General features: G+C 49.9%; 1 protein-coding gene across 1 annotated transcript in view; it reads left to right on the top strand.

Annotated features, from left to right (window-relative positions):
- Nucleotides 1–22,249, top strand: part of PRKCA (protein kinase C alpha) — a 366,741-nt gene that overhangs the window by 215,305 nt on the left and 129,187 nt on the right. The gene's annotated exons all lie outside the window — the stretch shown is intronic.

Here is a 22,249-nt window from a genome sequence, read left to right as displayed (position 1 = left end):
GACCTGGTCAGCAGCCACCCCATGACACAGCAGTTCTGCTCCTAGGCGTCTGTCCCGGAAGTCAGGCCCCAAGTGTTCATGGCAGTGCTGTCCATAATTGCCTGAACCTGGAAACAACACAGGTGCTCCTTGCAGATAGAACGGAGTTTATTGTGTGTGTAACCCTACAGTGGAATAGCGTGTAACGTCGAATGAAAAGCCTGTTACATGCTACAAAAATGTGATTCTCTCAGACATCATGTTGGGCTAAAGAATCCAGGCCCCGAGTTAGGTGTTTGTTATGACTCCGTGTGTACAAAGTGGAAAAAGAGGCAAAACTCATCAGTACTGCTTGCGGGGGAGGATGGCTGACTGGAAGAGGCCCTTGGGGCTCTGGACTGTCAGCTGGGCTGCGGCGATACCAGGAGGGGTTCGTGGGATAATGCGTCAGGCTGTGCGTTAGCACGTGTGCGCGTGGAAACTTTGTTATACGTGATGAAAAGGAAGCTGGTTTTAGAGATGCCCTCACACGCCCAGGGGACCGTGCGGTTTGCGACAGTGTCTGTGCGGTGCCCGCGAAGCCCGGGGAAGAGAAGCAAAGATGCCAAGGAACTGAGAGCGAGGTCGCGACGTTGCCAGGAGTCGTTCGTGGTTGGGAGGACTCTGCTTAGCTCTTGTTCTGGGCTCCGCCTCCATCCTTTACTACCTTTGGCAGTTTTCCTATTAAAATTCCATGTCGCGTCTTGATATAGCCACGCTTGTCTGGAGCTGAGTGCTTAGTTCAGACACTTCAACCCGAATGCTAAGGGTTAAATTTTCAATGCAGATTGACAGCAGAATCCAGTGGGATAGACTCTGGGCTGGAAACTGGGTTCTGGTTTCAGCCTCCAGTCCTGACCGGGGACAGGTCACCTGGCCGTTCTCTCTAGGTATCCACCCCCGCAAGTCAGTGACGGCAAAGTCACAGGAAGAAATCATGCCCCATCTCTGAGGTTGCTAGGCAGATAAAGCGAGGTAGTATCTGTGCACACAATTTGCAAATTGTGACAGTGGAGTAATACGTCTGTTTGCATAATTCACACATCCAGGGAGCTGCTAATCACATCTGCACGTCTCTTAAATTTCCTTATTAAAGTCTGTAGACACATGAGGTATGAAAACCAAAACACAGTTAAAAACAGTCAGCATGATGGAGGAATTCTGGAGAAATCTTCACGTGTAGAATTTTCTTGTTCCTCATCTCTGTCGTATTGCAGAATCGCACGCACTTATTTCTATGTTTTCACGTTACGAGTGGACCACAGTGGATGGCTGGATGTACAGGAGAGGAGCTGGTTCAGGAAACGATTGGGGTTTTTTACCTGTATTTCTAGAGTAATTTTTGTCAGTAAATGCACATACGTTTAAATTTAATTATTTGCCTGTTAACAACTCATTATGCCACATTAGGAATAAAGTTTCACACCATGTAATCATTTTAACTCTTACCACCGATACTTGGAATGTTCTCCTTGATGGAAGAAAAAGCTAATTTGGAACGTTTAGTCAAATTTTTTTAAAAAGACTTATTTATTTTTGGCTGCCTCGGGCTTCTCTCTAGTTGTGGCGTGCGGGTTTTCTGTCTCTAGTTGTGGCGCGTGGGCTCCAGAGCGCGTGGGCTCTGTAGTTTGCAGCATGGGGGCTCTAGTTGAGGCGGGTGAGCTCGGTAGTTCTGGCACTCTGGCTTAGTTGCCCCGCGGCACATGGGATCTTAGTTCCCCGACCAGGGATTGAACCCACGTCCCCTGCGCCAGGGAAGTCCCTAGTCAAATAAATTGATCAGGAGAGATATATCTGACTGAGGAGAGGAAAACCCATGGGTTAATCAACTTCATTTTAATTGAACAACCTTCCTAAGTGAGTTCTTTGGAAATCGTTGTTCTCAGAAAATAGACTATTGATCTAGGCCAGTGGTTTTAAAATTGTTGTTTAGCAGCAGATGTATATTCCTGCAAATAAAACCTTCCACTGAACCTCAATATATAGGACGGATGAACGGGAGGTCGCTCTGTTTGAAGGAGCACGTGGGGCGGATAGGTCTATTTTACTGAGATTTGGAAAGACTGTTGGGACGAGTAGAAAGCTGGGGAAACTGTTACTCCGCGTTAGGACGTGAGGAACATTCCTTCTGTGTGCTGTGGCGTGTCATCCGTGTCACCGGGGAGCTGTCTGTTCAGCACACTGATGGAGGTGAAAACTGATGGAATTCAGTGACTGTGGTCCAGCCATCCTGTGATCCTAGACAAAATTGGCTAAACTCCTGATACCTCTAGGTGCTGATAGATTAAACCTCCAGTTGAATTTATACAGTTTCCAGAACAAATATTGTGCTTTGAGCAGCTTTGAAAAAAATTAATAACGACTTCAGGAAAATATCCAGCATGAACCAGCTTTCTTGAAATTCTAACCCGAAGTGTAACATCTCCTCTCCACCACATTGGAAAAGCTTTTGAGAACTGCTGGCATGGGAGCTTTAAAAAGTACATGTTTGTTTTTGTGAGTTTGGGAAAAAAACTGTTCTGTCTACAGAGGAACTTTTCCATGAATCTCTCAAGACATTTTATATAGGAACACTCATTCATGGGTTGAGCCAACAGCATAACTGGGAAATGAGAAAATGGTTCAAACACACACACACACACACGTTACGTCTTCCTCCAAGGTGAGTTCACCAGTTGTTGGTTGATGTAAGAACCCTGCCATCAGGTTAGCCCACGCTTCTGAAATGCCCCTTACATTATAAACATGAAAGGTAAAGGAATTTTGAACCAGTAAACAGAGAACAACCTTAAAACTTCAGACTGTATATATTATACCCCCAAGAACTCCTGATCTGTTCTCATTCAGCTAAAATCAGGGATACTTAGGTCATTAATCTATTCGAACAGAAAGCAAAGAGCATTATCTATAATAAATACAGCCATCTTTTTTTCCTGTTTGAAAAGTGTCTGTGTTTTTAATTGTGCTCATTACAGAAAATTCTAACCATGTCAAATATGAAGAATAAATAAAAAGTAACCCCAAATTCAGGGGATGGGTTGTTAGAAAAATGTGTACAAGCATTTATAACAAAACATAACACTCCTCTTTGACTTTATGCTTTGCTGAGTAATATCTAGCCTCCTAAGTAGTATTTTTCATTACGGAGGGCCATATCCACCCACCAGAATATATACCCAGCTCATAGAAGTATTCCACCTTCTCAGAAAATGAAATACCACTTGTAAATAAACATCTAGAAAAAATGGACTCGAGGGTAAGAAAACAATGTGAAACAAGACCCTACTTATTAATGAAGTCATAGCGCCCTGGGTTGGTAAAGGGAGATGAAATACACATCTCACGTTGTCTGTGGCCTGTGAGTTCATAGGGTCTTTTTGGAAATGAATCTGGCAAGATGTATCTATAAGCTTTACTACTTATAACCTTGACCTAGTGACTTCTGTGTTGATTGACCTGAAGAAGGAATCCATATTTTAAAAGCTGTTCTATGAAGTGCTCTTGCCAGTTGAGCGACGGTGCAGTTAGCTCTCCGTATCCGAGGGCACAGACCTCGGGGACCCTACGGGCCTTGAGCATCTGTGGATTTTGGCGTCTGCAGGGGGTCCTGGCACAGCCCCCGTGGATACCAGGGGACGACTGTCACACCATACAGAGGGTAGCTGCACATCAGTTAGACTCGCGTCCAGGCGGCTGTGCACCTGCTCTGTGCCTCGGCCAGTCACTGAACCTCTGAGCCTCTGAGTCTGTAAATGGGAGTGACAATAATCTCTCTCTCTGAGTGTTTTCGTGAGGATTAAAATGAAATTTTAACGCGCAGAGCACTTAGAACCTTGTCTGGCACATAGAAAGCATGCAGTAAACATGGACTGTTACCACCTTATATATGGCTGTGAGTGTGAAATGGAGTAACGCTTGAGGACAGTGTCTGGCTAGAGTCAACAAGCCCTCTGCGTTAGGGTTAGTTACCATTAGTCCACAAAGTTAGACCCACCGCATCATCCGGTAACTGGAGGAGAAGCCAAGTAATTCTAGTGGTTCCAAATGGTGGCTTGCAAGACGCTCACAACATAGAAAATCAGTTACAACCCAGTGTTGACATCAGGATACCAGTTTATGTGCACCGTTGCTGTGCCTAAATGAAGGATATATGCATCAGAAGATGAACTAGAATTCATTTCCCAGTTACAGTGCCAGCTTCTATGGTGACTGACAAGGCACGAAGCAGCTTGGATTCTGGCCTTATGAAGTTAATTTAGAGCATGAGAGAGACTTAGCCCCCTCCTTATAGATACCATGATGATCAAGGAAGAGCTTGAATCATCCCGGACCAGTCTGTAATTTGAAATAAATGCCTTTTGAAGCGCCAAAGCCCATGGCTCTTTACTTCGGCATGTCATTTGCTTCCTATTGATTTGTGCAAGGTGCTTGAGGACTTTCTTCATGCTGAAATTTCATTTCTGCTGTTCACAGGACAAGAGAAATGTGATATCCATGAACAACTTGACCAGGCTTGAAATCTCATTTTGTTTGACTGCTGAGCGCGCGTGTATAAATGAGCAGATTCGGGCCTCAAGACGGAAGGCAGGAGGGCGGCGCTTGGCTCCTGCGCCTGGAACCCCCTTACGAAGGCTGTAGGGGGGCTCCGTGGGCTCTCATTTCTCCCTTCTCAAGCCCAGGAGCTGTTCCTCTGTAGAAGAGCAGTGCTCTTCTGATCTTAACAGTGCAGTCAGAGGATTTAAAAGGTGGTGAAGTAAACAGACCCCTGGGTCCGGAGCCCTTGGCCGTCAGAGCCCCAGAGACGGCGATTACTTCTGCGTCCCTCAGAGCAGTCCTCGGGGCCTTTGTTTCTGCTTCTGAGCTGCCCTCCTGGTTTTGGCCTCAGAAGTGAAGCTCCTTTTCCAGAGGAGAGTAAAAGCAGGACCTGGCCTGGGCAGGGGGCTCTCTGGGCGGCGGGGGGGCCTCATCGCACCCAGATGCCGGCATCTCCCTCGCTTACCCCACCCTCAGCCTCCGTCTGCGGGAGCTGGGGCTGCCCATCCTGGGTCTGCTTCGGACCGGAGCCCAGCGGGCCTGCAGCTCCAGCCCCCCTACAGCTTTGAGTTCTGTTTCTCACCCACAGAGATGTTTATTTTATAGGGGCATAGACTGTATCTTTTCAAATTGCCTTTTTTCCCCCTGTATTTCTTTTCATGTGTGTCCATGTATTCGGAGCTGAAGGAGGAGGGGTCGCGGGTGAGATGCAGGTGGCAGGGGGTGGGGGCTGCTCCTGGCGGGTCCCCTGGTGCCGCGTGAGTCATCACTCTTGATCCCGAGAGCTCACTGCTTAGCCCGCTGTCCCACCGCCCCTCGCGAGCTGCCAGCTCCCTCCAGCCCCTGGTCCGAGGTGTCGCCCAGCCCCGAATGCAGGACTGGTGTCCTGTGCCCCCCAGCCCGGCTAGCTCTTCCTTTAACCTTTCCCCTCCATTTCCCTTTGTTACCTGGGAAATGCCAGGCTCCAAAACTGCTTTTCTTTGCATCTGTGACGGAGGAAGGGACCGAATTTTTTAAAAAGTAAAAAACAGTCCAACGTTCATCGTCTCCCTTTGGTATTTGCTGTTCATCTTACCCCAGAGTCAGGGTACCCCGCCCCCAGGTCAGCACTCCTGGAAGCCTCCCCACCTCTGCTAGGTGGAGCCCTACGGGCCAGCTGGGGCTCCCACCTGCCAGGTCCACGTCCAGTGGGGTGTCAAATCCTTGGAGAAGGACAGAGTGGAAGAGGAGTTTAGCATGGAGGGGCCTATGTCTGTTTATCCTCTCAAAATGATGACGATCCAGGAAATGCAGCTCCTGGGTAGGGTGGACCCAGCCAGCCGTTCAGCCACCTGGTCACCGGAACAAAACGTCCGTGAGGCCACACACACGCGGGGTTGGTTTGGTTTGCACAGACTGTCCCTTCCTCCGAGTGGTGTATAACTATGAGGAAGAAAATGCATGAGATTGATTTCCTTCTACAGAAGTGGCCCCGTCTGTGAGTCACCAGGTTCCAGGCCTTGTACATCTTTTATTTTAAATCCGGCCCCCCCCTCTACATCCGAGGGGGTTGGCTCATGTGCTCGTCCAGATCTGTGAGAGCCTCCTAACTGGGCCCAGTCTCCCCCGGTCCCCGGGGAGTCATGCCAACAGTTCAGGGGGTGACCTGATTGAGTTTGCATGTTTAAGGGGCCAGTTGACTTGCTTGGTAGGCAGAGGGCTGAAGGGGAAGCAAGGAGAAATCACATGCTGTTGATTCCTAGTTGAGGTAGAAAGGAGGGTTGGGTTTCCCTCCTCCCTTTGGCGAGTCCCTTCATACCTGCCCGTCACAGCCCAGTGCAGGTCACTCTCTCTATGTGGGTCTCCGTCCTCTAAGCTGGAGTTCCTTGGTCACCCTGGGGAGGCCAGCATCTCTCAGGGTCCCTCACCCAGTGAGCACTCAGTAAATAGATTAAAGGAATAGAGGGAAAGTGCATTTACAAAGCTGAGAAGTCAGGTCTCTTACTGTATAGTTGGGTTTCTCAAGTTCATCTTAGAAACTCTGATGTGACTTCTGCGCTGTAACCTCCTGTGGCTTTGACGAAGGTCTCTCCTTGGCCAAAGTTTGGTCATCCTCTGAGCTCTCTCCTCAGCGAGGCCCTGACTCGTGGGCTCCGGCTTCGTCTCTGCATTGTCAGGTCTTAGCAAGAATCCTGCTGAGTCAACTTAGCTGGAAGCGCCCCCCCCCCCCGGGAATGTGATCCCCTCGAGGCCTGATGGAGGCCATCATCCCCCACCACCCCTGGTGACGTCTGGTCCCCCTGCCCCACCTTCAGCAAGAATCCTGTTAGGTTGGTTTAGCCAGAATCCCCTCCTCTCATCCTTGATGCTTTTTCCTGGTTGTTTTCCATCCACTGACCCCCACCTGCTCCTAGGCTGTAAGGTCCCCCTTTGCCTTGTTGTCCAGAGTTGAGCCCAGTCTCCCCCGCTCCCCGCCCGCACCTACTTCCATAGCCCCCGGGAACAGTCTGCCGTACCAGCTGTACCAGTGCAGCAGCATCATGAATAACTCTAAGCTTACACCTGAAGTAAAGTCAGTTCCTAGTCAGGTGCCCAGGGTCTGTTCTTAAAAGCTAACATTTCCGTTCCCTTAATGGGCGAGTGAGCAAGGACTGCTGCAGCCTCAGATTCTTGAGGAGTCTGTCTGCACCGGCCTGCTGGCGTCCCTGCGGTCCACTCAGATCGCCAGCCCCGGGCCGTGCTGCGCTCTGAAGCCGGCAGGGTTTGGCCCCGGGTCGGGGAGGGACCAGACGGGGTGGGAAGAGGCTTACCCTCCTGGCTTTCCCGGTGGGCCTCCGCGCCCCTGCCGCCCGGCGGGAGACCACGGGGCAGTGTTCGGGCTCGGACCCCCAGTGCCCCCTGCATTCTCTGCCCTTCAGAGAGCTAAGAACAGGCACGTCAGCTTCTGCAGAGCCAAGTATAAGAGGCCACCCACTTACATATATGTAAGCCTTTATGATATTCAAGCCCATGCATTTCGTATAAAGTGCAGTTTCAGTGTGCAGCTCGGTGGGTTTTCACCCCTGAACCCGCCCGTGTAACCTGCACCCAGGACACCCCAGCACCCGGCACCCCCCCCCCCTCCGCCCTCTGCCCCCCTGGGAAGGTGACGGCTCTCCTCGCCTGACGTCTTGGATTAGCTTTGCCTGTGTTTGCACTTTATACCAATGGACTCATACGGTGTGTAGGAGGATGGACGGCTCAGATGAAATCGGGGGGGGGGGCGGTTTGAGGATTCTTTTCTCTAATCCTCAATTTGTCACGTGTTCCTAGAAATAACAGAAGTGAGTGGAAAGTCCGTCTCATTAGAGGATTGAGCATGCTTGGTACACAGCCACCCGTTAGAACTCACAGAATTTAGTGACGGCAGTGACTGTGCTGCTTGCGGATTGTCTTATTAGTCCTTTACTGCCTCGTTTATTCTGTCACCAGAGGAGGAGTACTTCTTTGAAATAAACTGTCTAGATCGGCGGCCGGGCACTTCCTCCGCAAAGGGCCAGACCGTAAACACTCTCGGCTCCGTGGGCCAGGTGGTCTCTGCCGCCGCTGAGGCAGAAGCGGCCACAGACAAGGCTCACGCGTGTGGCTCTTCTCCAAGCAGCGTGATTTATGGGCCCTGAAGTGTGAAGTTCACGTGATGTTCGCTTGTCACAAAACATCACCCCACCTTTTGTTTTTCCTTAACCGTATTTGAGAGGGGATCGCTCTAAAACTTCTAAACGTTCCTCTGCCTTCTCAGAGCAAGCTGATGACGTCTTCTTAGTCAGCTTGGGCAGAAACCAGGCCCGTCTTCTTACCGTGTCTCCCTGGTTGAGTGACTTCTCTGGTGTGTCTCCTCTTCTGTGGCGTGGGGACAGTAGTCAGGGAGGACATCCAGCTGGTCACACCGGCTGTGCCAGGTATTCAGGGGCAGAACCCAGGGCGACTGACCGTGGAGAACCAGCGCCCGGGTGGGCCGGTTCATACTTTGGATGTCGCCCTCGATGCTGCGTGCACCCTGCAGAGGTCTTCTGTGTACCTTCCCCAGCCTTTGCCTGGTAGATAGTCATTGCTCTTATTAAAACTAGAGTCAGAGGAGAGAGTCCCTGCCTGGGACCCCCAAGCTGGTCCCTTAAGAACGAGAGCTTTGTGGAATGTGCAGGTTAAGTGCATGGACTTTGGGGCAAGACAGCGTGATGGAGTCCCAGCTCTGCCACCTAGAAGACATGTGTCTCGGGCTGTGTCACTCACCTCTCTGTTCCTTGGTTTCCTCATCTGTAAAATGGGGGAAAATAGAATCTACCGCACAGCGCTGCTTTGAGGATTAAACGAGTGAATACGTGTTAGAACGTTTCAAACAGTCCAGGCACAGAGGGAGCTGTCATTATGTGTGTGTTTGCTATCATTATTTTTTGTTTTCAAGTAGTGAATACATTATTGCTGGGCTCTGATGCCTGGTAAAGATAACTGAGGTTCCCAGATGTATGACTGCTGGATAAGTCACATATTAGGTGACAGATTAAGTGACAGATTGGGGAATATCTCATGAACATTGCTTTATGATTTGATGATTTCCTATCCTATCTCACTGTTTTATTTATTTATTTATTTATAATTTTATTGGAATGTAGTTGATTTACAATGTTGTGTTAGTTTCAGGTGTACAGCAAAGTGAATCACTTATACATATGTATACATATATACCTATTCATTCTTTTTCAGGTTCTTTTCCCATATAGGTTATTACAGGGTACTGAGTAGAGTTCCCTGTGCTCTACAGTAGGGCCTTGTTGGTTATTTTATATCTAGCAGTGTGTGTATGTTAATCCCAAACTCTTAATTTATCCCCCCCGGCCACGTTTCCCCTTTGGTAACCGTAAGTTTGTTTTTGAAATCTGTGAGTGTGTTTCTGTTTTGTAAATGAGTTCATTTATATCATTTTTTTTTTTTTTTTTTGCGGTACGCGGGCCTCTCACTGTTGTGGCCTCTCCCGTTGCGGAGCACAGGCTCCGGACGCGCAGGCTCAGCGGCCATGGCTCGCGGGCCCAGCTGCTCCGCGGCATGTGGGATCTTCCCAGACCGGGGCACGAACCCGTGTCCCCTGCATTGGCAGGCGGACTCTCAACCACTGCGCCACCAGGGAAGCCCCATTTATTATCATTTTTTAAAATTAGGTTCCACGTGTGAGTGACATTGTTTTATGTTTAGTAGCTCCAGGCATCTAATCCTGAACTGAGGATTTTCTGTTTGGGGACACTTCATAAACATACCAAAATGCAAGGGTTAAGAATGGGTGATAAAGTTTTAAGTACTGTGCAAACTGAATGTATTCCTATGAGACTTGAAGTGGCGTATCCCGAAGGAAGTCACAGTTAATTGTTAGTTTCCTTTGGGGAAACATTCTTAAAGAATTATAGTCCTGCTCTTGCGTATCCTTGATGGAAATCAAACAGCTCCTGGGTTAATGTTTAGTTAAATGAGCCAAAAGAAAAAAAAATCACTTTCCCTGGTTAGGAGCAGAGGAAAATTATTTTAATTGAGAGATATTTTTTTAAATGAGAAATAATTCTGTTAAGGTGGTAAGATTATGGGTGATGAATATTTTTCTTTTCTTCTTCTTTTTTTTTAAAGATGGATTTGCCTTTTGAAAAGGGAAGGGGAAAAAAGCCCAAAGCTATTATAGTCTCTCTTCAAAATAAATTGTCTTTCTTGCAACACTAAGATTGCAGAGGTGTGTGTCCTAGACCCACAGCCTAAAGCCTCAAGAATATTCTAGGAAGCTGGTGGTACATATTCGAAGAGTGCTGGCATTTCACGCTGTTAATTCCTCTGGTTGATCTTGGTTTGAGCTCAAAGCCGAAGTCTGCTGGGTGGGCAGAAAGGGAGAAAACATCACGTTTGGGCACAAGTTCCATGTCCCTCAACTCCCGTCTCCTCCCCTCTGCGTCTTCCTGTCCCCACTTAGTTCTGGCTTGGCGTCAAGCAGATCTGCGAGGTGAACTGGTGATCGGTTTCCTAGGATGGCTGTAACAAATTACCGCAAACCAGGTAGCTTAAAAAAGAACAGAAATTCATTCTCTTACGGTTCTGGAGGCCAGAGTCCAAAATCAAGGTGTCAGCAGGGCCAGGCTCCCTGCAGAGGCCTGGGGGGCATCCTTCCTTCCCCCCTGTAACTCTTGGTGTCTCGATGCTTGTAGAGCATCACTCCAGTCTCTGCCTCTGTCCTCACAAGACCTTGTCTCCTGTGTCTCTGTCAGATCTTCCTCTTCTTTCTGAGAACGCCCGTCATTAGATTTAGGACCACTGAGAGATCCTTAATGACGTCTGCAAAGACCTTATTTCCAAAGAATGTCACGGTCCTGGATGCTGGAGGTGAGGATTCAGACTGATCTTTGAAAAAGTTTGAGAGTCAGTCTCCCCGTTCACCAGCCTTGAGGGCTTAACGTCTCCCAGCCTTGGCTCTTTCCTCGTGGAAAATGGAGGTGGTGGTATTTACCCTGCTGGGTCCCGAGCAGCACATGGGAGCGTGTGAAAACAGGGGGCACAGCACGGAACTTATGGCAGGAGCTCAGCGAATGTGCTGGAATCTGGACTCGGGCTCTCCTTGACCTCATGAGCTTTCTTGTCCTCAAGCGGATTATGTCTGACACCTAGTCGTTGGGTGAATCCAGACAAGTGGGGGAGTCTGCCTCTCTAGATGACGCAGGCTGCTAGATTCAGTGAATTAATGCACAGAGTCTACACCGGTACCTGGCCCTGTACTGTGGCTTGCTGCTGTGGCACCGTGACCCTGCTGATCTGAATCGGCAGAGGAGGCTTCCAGGAGCCCCTGGAGATCAACGCTGAACCCCCCGCAGGGTCCACAGTGCAAGTGGCTCCCACTGGCCTGTCCTAGCTCTGGGGTTCCTTTAGCCCAGGACTCAGTATCTACTTGGCCTCCAAAAATGCTCTTGGTTTAAAAAAAATTTGTTTTCACTCCAGGTGTTCAGGTAATGAGCCAGGATTAGCATCACTTCCCCGATCACATCTTTAGCTGATGCGATGAGAGGTGAGTCCCAGCAGTGTTCCCTGCAGAAGACACAGGGCACGCAGAATTCATCGTCCCTTGTATCAGAAAAATGGGTTCCTCTGCCCTTTCAGCCCTGGACCAGTAACTGGTCCCTTTAGGACTTAGCTTAAAAGAAGCCCATCCCGCTTTGCGGCCTGAGGTCGTGCCCTTCCTGGAGACTTGCTGCTGCTGTGTGATGCTGATGTCAAGGTACGGCTTTCAGCCTGAAGGGATCTTTACTGAGTTCCTCTGGGGGCTCGCTCCCCAGTGACTCCGCGTTTTGATGCGTCTGGAGCTGTGTGTACCTGGTGACAGTTAACGCTCATCAGTTGATGCTTAGTGCCCACAGCGTAATGACATGTGAAGGAGACCCTGTCCCTGCCTGCAGTCGTGGGCCTGGAGCCATCGGAACCCCAGGTGGACTCACAGTCACGGTTGAGGGTGTGGACACAGCAGAGGTGACGGCGAAGGGCCTGTTTAGCCTCACCGCCGCCACGTCGTTCAGACGTTGTCATTGCGAACGGGCTCTGCAGGTCTGCTCGGCAGTTAGGGTCCACTCAGAAACCCGCAGATTTCCATCCTCCTGGGATAGGAAAGGAGCGAAATCCTGGACTGGAATCGTGGAAGTTGAACGTGACAGGACATTTCCTTAGTGTCACTGCGGCCGCGTCTCTCCCCGCATTCCCAGTCCTGTGGGAGTGTCTGTCTCAGGGAATTTTCTTGTGTCAAATCTTATGTTCTTGCTCCTCCTCCCTTTTCCTCCCTCCCCCTCCCCCCTCCTCCCTCCTCCCTCCTCCCCCCTCCCCCTTCCCCCTCCCCCCTCCCCCTCCCCTCCTCCTCCCCCCTCCCCCTCCCCCCTCCCCCTCCCCTCCTCCTCCCCCCTCCCCCTCCCCCCTCCCCCTCCCCTCCTCCTCCCCCCTCCCCCTCCCCCTCCCCCTCCCCTCCTCCCTCCTCCTCCCCCTCCTCCCTCCTCCCCCCTCCCTCCTTCCTCCCAAGGTGATCCCTGTTCTGAGGTGGATGTGCATCATTGTCACATTCTCAACACATGTGTAGATGTCTGTCTAGCTAATTGTCTAACGTCATCGTGTGTCTTAAATGTTGCATCTGTTGTTTTACAGGATACACCGCTCTTTTATAACGTGTATTCTCTTTGCTCCAAAGTTACAGATTTGAGGTTCATCCCCATTGTTTCACGGAGATCTAGTCCCTTCACTTCCCGTGTTACATAGCGGCAACCATTTATCTGTTGCCCTGCTGGGATTCAGCTGGGTTGCTTCTGCCTTCCTGCTCTTTCATTTTTTAATTTACTTACTTAATTAATTTGGTTGTGCCGGGTCTTAGTGGCAGCATGCGGGATCTAGTTCCCAGACCAGGGATCAAGCCCGGGCCCCCCGTGCATTGGGAGCGTGGAGTCTTAACCACTGGGCCACCAGGGAAGTCCCCTGTTCTGCTCTGTTAAACAGAGCTGCAGTGTGCACTCTTCCACTCCGCTTGCACACACGTGTGAGAATTCCCCAGGTCTGGGCACACTTCGAGGGGAACTGCTGGTCCAAAGGTGGACTCGTCTTGTACTGGGTTTGGCAACTTGCTTTCCAAAATGCCTGAACCAGTTTGCCTTTCTCCAGAGGTGTTGGAGGGTTCTGTTGGCTCAGGTTCCTACCAGTGAGTGCTTTTATCAGATTGAACAGGTTCAACCTGACAGGTGTGAAGCGGCAGGCCTTTGCCTCTCTGTGATTGCTGGGAAGGTTAGGTACTTTCTCGTATGTTTGTTGTATGAAGTACAATATCCTTGGTCTGTTTTTTCCTCTGACTCTTAGGGACATGGGAGAGAGGCGGCTCTTCTCTCATTGATTGTGAGAAACTCTACGTATTTTAGATAGGCATTTCTTGTTACGAGTCACCAGTATCGTCTCCTGGTCTGTGACCTTTTAGCTAAAATATTTTTATGAAGGAAAAAGAAGAAATAGGCAAGAGCAATAACAGCTTTAAGAGAAGCATCTGTGAGAGGGTCTGTTTATTCTGCTCTGAGACTACAGCTGACCCTTGAATGGCACAAGTTTGACCTGTGTGCGTCCGCTTGAACGCAAATATTCTTCAACAGCAAATGCTACGGTACATACGGCACGATCCATGGCTGGTTAAATGCTCGAGTACGGGGGAGCCGGGGATGAAGGCTGACTGTAAGTTACACGTGGGTTTTCGGTGCCCCAAACGCCCTGCGTTGGCCGAGGTCACCTGTGGTTTGTGCTGTGCTAATAGGCTAGTGGATCGTGGCAGTTCTTCTTTGTTGAGATGGTATCAGGATGGGGCTTTCACACCTGTTTTTTCCTTCCTGAGTCTCTGTTCTGCCTCCTTAAAGCATCACCTTTAGGAACATGCATTTGTCCCTGGTGGGTCTCCAGGCTCCCTTGCTTGAGGCTTCAGTAATGAGTTGCTGCTGCCATCACCCTTGCCCAGGAGATCACCACCTCCCACTTGCAGGCCAGAGTGTCCTGTGACCTCTGAAAGGGTTAGACTAGCCTGCTAACACCCACCAGCATATGGTGATTAGCTGCCATTCTCCCAAAGCGGAGAGACGTTCCTCCTAATACAGAAGTAATTTGGGTTTATCACAAACCCCACCAAAAGCATAGTTCTACCCACCAGGGCACGGCCACTGCAGAGTCACACGTGTGTGGCTGTGTGCCGTGTAACAGCAGGAGCGATTGTAAAGTACAGATCGTTTCAGGTCGTTCCCTTTTCACTTAATAAATACCTTGGAAATCTCCTTCCTGGCTAATGGATATAGTCCTACAGTGTCAGCTCTAACGGCCGCATAGGTGTCCTTTGTATCTTGAAGATCTGGAAAGATTTCTTCTTATTAGATACATCGGTGCTTTCCTTTTTTTTTTTTTTTTTTATTTAAAGCAGGCTTGACGTGAACATGGATATTTGTGAATATCTTTAACTACTTCCTTGTAGCGGGGGGAGTCCAAGCCTGGAATTACTGAATCAAAGCCCTGCTCGTTTCTCAGACTTCGGAGTACAGCCCCACATTATTCGTGTGCCAGGCGCGTCCTGTGAATCGGGAACAGGGAGGTGGCTGAGGTCCTGGGTCTCGGGTCATCCTCTGGGCGCAGAGGCAGCCAACCCCAGACACGGGGGCTGCCCCGGGGCCAGGAGGCCGGTCTTCAGTTAAGGGAGGTGTGGGCAGGACAGAGGCTCCCTTGGGCTGGTCCGTGTAGCTCCCCTCACCACACATGGTCTTCTGCCTAAACCGCGTACAGCGCTGACCATGACGGAAGGTGCAGCCGCACCTGTGCTTGGCGTGAGTTGCGTGTCAAGCACGCGACCCCGTCCATCCGGAATAATAAGATGCCAGCCTCACCTGCCTCACGGACGTCAGATTCAAGCCACCGGCTGGATGGAAAAGTGGTTTGCGGACGGCCAGGTTCTGTTACAAATGTTGTGTAAACAGCATCACTGATGCTGTGCTCGGGTGTGCACGAGGGCGTCCGATGAGTCACAGCCCCCAGAGGACATTAAAGAGGAAGGTGGTCCAGGAATGAGAGTCTCCCGACAAGCAGGGGTGTGGGCAGCCAGGAGACCCACCGTGGGGTTGAGGTCCATCCTCCGCCGAGCGCAGCGGGGAGAGCACAGCTCTGCTGTCACACAGCCCAGGTTCAAATCCCTGTCTGGCCACGACCAGCTCTGCGATGTCGGCCAAGTGACCTAACCTGCCTGTGCCGAGTTCCTGCGTCTGTAAAATCTAGATGTTTCCAGAGTCCTTTGAGAATCAGGGAATAAGGCCTATAAGGTGCTTACCCAGGATCTGCTGCTCAATTTGTACAGGCTTTTATTATAGGCTTTTATCGTTCTCTTTTTTCATCTTGTTAATCCTTGTAGGGAGACTGTTAGAACAGAAAAAAAAAAAAAAATTCCCTAGCAGTTTCAAAGCAGCCTAAAATCAAATTCTACTTTTAAGATTCAGTTTTCATTCATCATTCTGGAACTTTCTAAATAGCTCCTTCCTAGTAAAAAGTGCCCATTTTGGGGATTTAATTATGGGCCATGAGGACTTGCTTCCTCTAAGGTTTGAAGAAAGATCTGGTTTGTTCTACAGGAAAATGAGTAGCGGCTCCATCTTTTGGCAGCCTCACGGGGGCCCTGAGGGGCCTGTGTCCAGGGCTCCCTTCCAGGTTGGCTGGCGCTGGGCCATGGCTGGTTCTCCAGGGAACAGGGTCTTTCTCTGTAACTCTGAGCATGTCAGCGAGAGAGCTGTCATCTCTGACAAACGTGTTTTGTTGTTGTTTTTTTAATTGCTGCTGAAACATCGGTTGCCTTTTCTGAGTTTACCTTTGTGAACACAGAGATCACAGAATGTCGTGGTTTGAGGGTGACTGGTCCTAGATTCGGGGGTTTTGTGGTCTAGCAAACAATTTTTTAATGGATGGGATGAGCATTAGAGTGGTCAACTTTTAATTTTTTTTTTAAAGTAAGGCTATTAGTAAAAGTTACTATCAGCTACGCCACCATTTTGTCAAAGAAAGCTCTTTTAACACCACCTGCCTGCAAAGGAAAAAAAAGGGGGGCGGTAAGAGGGGAGAAAGAGAGAAAGGACTTACGCTGAGAATGTTTCTAAAGATTTTGCATCAGTTGGTTTCATGAGAAACTTCCTCTTTTGTTATTTGTTCTCTTGTGCATCCAAGGAATCAAGAGATTGCATCCACACAGAGGAAAGGAGATCAGATGACTCGCTCAGGGTCAAGTAGCAAATCATTCTGGGGCGAGGCTGGACCACGGTCCTTCTGAAGCTCCCTTCAACCTTCTGGGCTGCTGGTCGCTGAGCTCTGTAAACTGCCTCTGGTCCTTAGGTTCATGTGACGCATGAACTGTGATTTGTTTTGTAAATTGTTCATAACCAAAGAACACTATAAATCAAGAAGCACGTATTCAGTGCTTCAATGCCTGACCCTGAGGATTAGTGTGGGTGAACGCTAAGCAGCTGCGTTAAAGAGATACCAGCTCCCAGTGGCAGAGCTGAGAGGAAGGCAGTCCTGAAGCTGGTGGGCAGCTCTCTCCTCGTGGTCACTCAGGAACCTGAGTTTCTGCCACCGTGATGCTCTGTCCGTGGGCTGGGATGCTTTCCTCGTTCGCATGGTTGAAGCTGGTTTGCATGGAAGTGGGGAGGGGAGGATGGGACACTTAAGCGTGATGTCTTGAAGGCGAGACCCAGAGGAGTCAGCTCCAGCCTAAACCAGTAACACAGCTTCGTTGGACTGCAGGGGAGGCCGGCAGAGGTCATCCCAGCTGAGCAGCCAGTGAAAACTTTGGGGGTGAAGTGGGGAGGGGTTTCCATCACTGCAAGAAGAGGAGGTTGGGTACTGGGGAGATCAAAGAGCAATCTTGGTTATAGACATGAAGATGTTTTTGGTCCTTATCGTTTCTCTCTCTAACAAAATGGGAAAAGAATGTTCCTGCCGGGGCTTCCCTGGTGGCAGAGTGGTTAAGAATCCGCCTGCTGCGGCAGGGGACACGGGTTGGAGCCCTGGTCCAGGAAGATCCCACATGCCGCGGAGCAGTTAAGCCTGTGCGCCGCAACTACTAAGCCTGTGCTCTAGGGCCTGCGTGCCACAACTACTGAGCCCGTGTGCTGCAGCTACTGAAGCCCGTGCGCCTAGAGCCCGTGCTATGCAACAAGAGAAGCCACTGCAATGAGAAGCCCGCGCACTGCAACGAAGAGTAGCGCCCGCTCGCTGCAACTCGAGAAAGCCCACGCCCAGCAACAAAGACCCAACACAGCCAAAAATAAAAATAAGAGAAAGAAAGTTCCTGCGTCTTGAGCTCCTTCGGTTCTCAGTTCGCCTTACTCAACACTCCCGTATGCTGGGAGGCAGAGGCCCAGGAAGGCATGGTTGATGTGAGAGCTAGTCCGCCCCATCTCACTTAGTACCCCAGAGGTCTGGTGTGAGGGAGGGGTGTATGTCTTTGCCCCTTTCCCCAAACACGAGTCGCCTACTTAGAGTATTTCACAGGGAGATCCAAGTGCCCGAACCTGATGATGTCACCCGGTGTTAGAGGTGACGCCCGTCCTGGCAAGTGCTAGTAGGGTGGGCTGGTGTGAGGACTGCAGGCTTTAGACCTGTGTTTACCAGCACTCAGCTCCTGCTTGATGACGTGTGACAGAAGGGACAAGGCTGTAGATTTCTCTCCCAGATGGCTTCCTTATTTTTAGTTTGGCAAGAAATTGCTGGAATCTACTTCTTCACGCCGATGGTCTGAGTGCCTGGAGCGAAGGGCAGACCCAGGCGACCCGGGAAAGAGAGGTTACTGAGTGTGTTACCGCCCAGCACGTTCGGGGAAATCACAGGAGGAGGATGTTTGTTCATAACTTGTGTTTTCCTTTTCCGTTGGCACATTTACGGTTAAGTTCCCCAAATCCAAAAGAACAGTCTCCTGGTTCCAGGGGAAAATAATTAAATTAGAGATTAGATCAGAACCCTGCCCCTCTCCTCTGCAGAGAGCCTCGGACATCCTGCACTCCCATCAAAATCGCATCATCCTGAGCGGGGCCCTGGAATCGCTGGCGACTCGGGGACCCGCATTCCAAGATGAAGGACCAAGATGGAGACCCTTCTAAGCACACTTACTGCAGGAATTCACATCTGTATTAGCTTCCTGGGGCTCCCATGACAAATGACCGCAGCGCAGTTGGCTGAGAACAGTAGAGATGTGTTCTCTCAAAGTTCCCGAGACCAAAGGTCCAAAATCCAGATGTTGGCAGAGTTGGGTCCCTTCATGACGTCACTCTCTCCGGATGGTGGCTGGCCATCCTTGGCGTTTCCTGATTTGTAGAGACATCCCTCCAGGCTCTACCTCTGTCTTTATAAGGCTTTCTTCCCTATCTCTCTGCATCTCAAACCTCCCTCTCCTTTTTCTTATAAAGAGTCGCTGGGTTTGAATTTAGCCCCTGCCCCCAAATTCTAGTTGCTCCTGAGATCCTCAACTTAATTACATCTGCAAAGACCCTATTTCCAAATAAGGTCATATTCACAGGTACTGGGGTAAGACTTGGGCATATCTTTCGGAGGGGGGGGATGACGACACAGTTCAACCCCCAACAGTATCATAGCAAACAGGCATGAAAAGAGGTTATTATCTATTACCCTGGTCCCCTGGTTGGCTGAGTGCAGACTTACAGCCTTGGAAATGCAGTTGGCCTGTTTTTCACAGCTGGGAAATCAGAAGTGCCAGAAAGTGAGCTGGCTCATCTTGTATTAAAATACTCACCCCAGAGGCTTCCCGGGTGGCGCAGTGGTTGGGAGTCCGCCTGCCGATGCAGGGGACACGGGTTCGTGCCCCGGTCCGGGAGGATCCCACATGCCGCGGAGCGGCTGGGCCCGTGAGCCATGGCCGCTGAGCCTGCGCGTCCGGAGCCTGTGCTCCGCAACGGGAGAGGCCCGTGTACCGCAAAAAAAAAAAAAAAAAAAAACTCACCTCAAAGTGGAAACCACCCAAATGTCCATCAGCTGATGACTGGGTAAATAAATGTCCTATATTCATACAGTGAATATTATTGGGCAGTAGAAAGAAGTGAAACCCTGATTCTTGCTACACTGTGGTGAATATTTCATGCCAAGCAAAAGAAGTCGGACACAGAAGTTCACGTTTCATGATCCCATTTGCGTGTAATGTCCAGAATAGGTGGAGCTGTAGAGACAGAAAGCAGGTGATGGATGCCTCGGGCAGGGAGCAGTGGGGTGGCCACAGGGGAGTAGGCAGGAGCTTTTTATGAGTTTGGGATTCTTTGTGAGGTGATGAAAATGTCCTAAAGTTGATTGTGGTTGTGGTTACACAGCTCTGTACTAAAAACCATTGGATTGTGTACTTTAGATGGACTGTGCAGTATATGAATCATATCATATTTTAAAGAAAAGAAAGGGAATTAGTGAACAGCCCTGCCCCTCACCAGTCCCCACTGTGGTACCGAGCTGACATGACGGTGTACAAGCCTGGTGTGCTTTCAGGACACAGCCTTCGTGCTCCTGTTTCACTGCGGAGACCCGTCAGGCTTCATCCGTGAGTGGTTGATGCCAGTGAGGAGGCATCACAGAAGCCGTGCTAATTATCAGAGTCATTCACAACGACTGTGTTTCTTTTTCATCCATCTTCATGTCCCCAAGGGCTCTGAAGACTCCTCTCTGATGGCGTTTCTTGGGGGCCCTTTAAAGAGATCCTTTCTGGGAAGCAGGGAGCCATGGCCTGGAGATGGACCCATGATTCTAAAGCTTCAGGTGGGCAAGGGCTCGAAGCAATGCATCGTGTGGCCCGGCTGCTGCCACCACCCTGTTCACACTCAGTCTCTGCCACAAGCCATGGTCGTGTGCTCTCAGCAGACGTAGTGGGGAAGGGGAGCCCTTGCTTCTGATACTTTCCTCCCGCCACCCCACAAACCCCTAAAAATCCGTGCCCTGTTTCAGAGTTTCACCAGGAGTCTCTGGGTCATCTTTCCGTCCCCGTTGAATGGCTGTCTTTATGGCTGAGGTGCGAGAGCCCCCGACCGCCAGCCCTTGGTCACTCCTACGTGCAGTGAGTTTTCCATCTATGGCTTTCTCACCACTGAAACGGTTCTTAGCTGACCAGCGTGTCCCCAGAGGCCGTTCGAGTAAATGTGGGTTTTTCATAGACGGGATATTGGCAATGCAGTTTGATTGCCTTTTAAGAGGAGACTCCCTGAGCATCTTCCAGGGACCAAATTGGTCATGTAACAGATGCCTAGCGCCGCTCTGGGTCCTTGACAGAGGCTAAGGTCATGGTACCCGTGTGTGGACACCTGCAGCAGGGGATGAAACAGCTGCACAGGGATGCAGCAGGAGCTGTGATGCCCTTGGCAGGGACCCAGAGTGAGGGAGACGTCCTTGTGAAGTGGAGGTGGTCAGAAAAGCTCCCGCCGCCGCGTCCCATCCTCCCTCCCCCTCTGTGGTCCAGGGACACTTGGGTGCTGCTCTCGGTCTCCAGGACCGCCTTGATTTTCCACATTACAAGTCACTCTGTTACACTGTCTCATTTAAGGGCGTTGGGGTGGAGGTGGTGGTAGGGGTTGCCATCCGCGTTAAAGTTCGCTGAGGACCAGGGTTCTCGGTGGGCTCGTCTCCCCAGCACTTATCACCATTCCTGGCACATCGTAAGCACTCAACAAATATTGAGTCAAGAAGCGAAGGAATGTCAAAGCTGTGGAGTCTCCTGTAGGGAAGGAGAGAAGTGAAGGCCAGAGGAACAAGGAAGTATTTCAGGCATCGAGCTAAATATCTAAGACAGATAAATAACAGATGTGAATCAGCGTGGTGCAGATGCTGAAATCAGAGGGCTGTGTGTTTCCCCATCTCACCACCAATTTGCTTTAATGGTGTTGATCAGACCCAGACCGTGCCTGATGGCCCAGTGTCAGTGCTGGTAAACACAAACGGTAAGAGTTAGTTTTCCTCGTAGCCACGTCTGGTCCCTTAGCCAACTTGGGTGCTTCCGTGCGGATGTGCCAGAGCCTTAGCTGCTGTTTGAGGGTGCCGCCTCCCATTAGCTGGTCACGGGCAGCCTGGTTTTCCTTGGGTGCTGTCGTCTGATCCTAAGGCACAGGGGTTGTTTGGGACGCCCGTACGATCAACCAGCTTCCACTTACGGATTTACATTTAATTTAGTGCACATTGTCATTTTGACTGTACAGAAGTTAAAAGCAATATTTTAAACTGAAAAGATTCATCATCAGTTTGGACAGCTGTGTGGTTCCTGATGTTCCTTCCATTGTTAGGATTTTGGGATCCCATAGCCAGAGTGCAGCATGGAGCCTTCCTGGCTAGGGCTCTCTGCGTTGTAGTTGGGAAGCCGAAAAAACGGCTTTTGAACGCAGCGACCTATAGAAATCTGGATGGTTTCTTCTGAACAGGACGCTGTCAGAAAGTTTGGGTGAGTTTGAAAGCTAAGATGGTCATAGGGGACCATCTTAAAGATAAAATTGTCAAAGACAAAAGCGTTTACCGAGTCAGAACCCTCTGCCTGGCTAACAAACGTGAGAGTTTCCGTGGTGCCCGTGATCGTCTCCGCATGGCGGCGCTGATATCTGTCAGCTGCTCGTGGAGTGTCGTGAGCACATCGGTCTAATTCTGAAGTTTGGGTGCTGTGCAAAATTTCCCTTTGGTGGTGGACTTCACTCTGGTTCCAAGCAAGCAGTAAGAATGATATGCATTTTTGCAATTCTAAATTCTAGAACGCTGCACTGAGCAGAATTTTTCTTTCTTAAGGGTCCAGGTCTATGCTTAAATCGAAAGAAGTAATATCAGCTTCTTCATCAATGGCTTAATGTTCTGTAAAGTTTATATGCTGCACATAAAATATTTTTTATAGTTTCATAAACTTGACCTCTGGCATTTGTTGCTTCCCACATTCTATGCTGATAGAATTTTGTTGCTGGAAAGAAATTTAAGGGTCTTCCAGGCCACTGGTTTCCAAAGTGACTCTTTAGGGGGGGGAAAAACATTCCCCAGTCCCATTATGGACCTGATCAATCAGAATCTCATGGGGTGTGGCCCAGAATTCGTGTCCTTGAAAAGCTGTCCAGTAGAGTAGGAAGGAGGAGGGAAGAGTTTCTCACTGAAACAAAATGGGCCAGTAGATCATTGC

Source organism: Globicephala melas, chromosome 20, assembly GCF_963455315.2.
Source record: "Globicephala melas chromosome 20, mGloMel1.2, whole genome shotgun sequence".
Taxonomy (NCBI): Eukaryota; Metazoa; Chordata; class Mammalia; order Artiodactyla; family Delphinidae; genus Globicephala; species Globicephala melas.
Note: the sequence above shows the minus strand (reverse complement) of the source record. Positions and strands in the feature narration are given on the sequence as shown.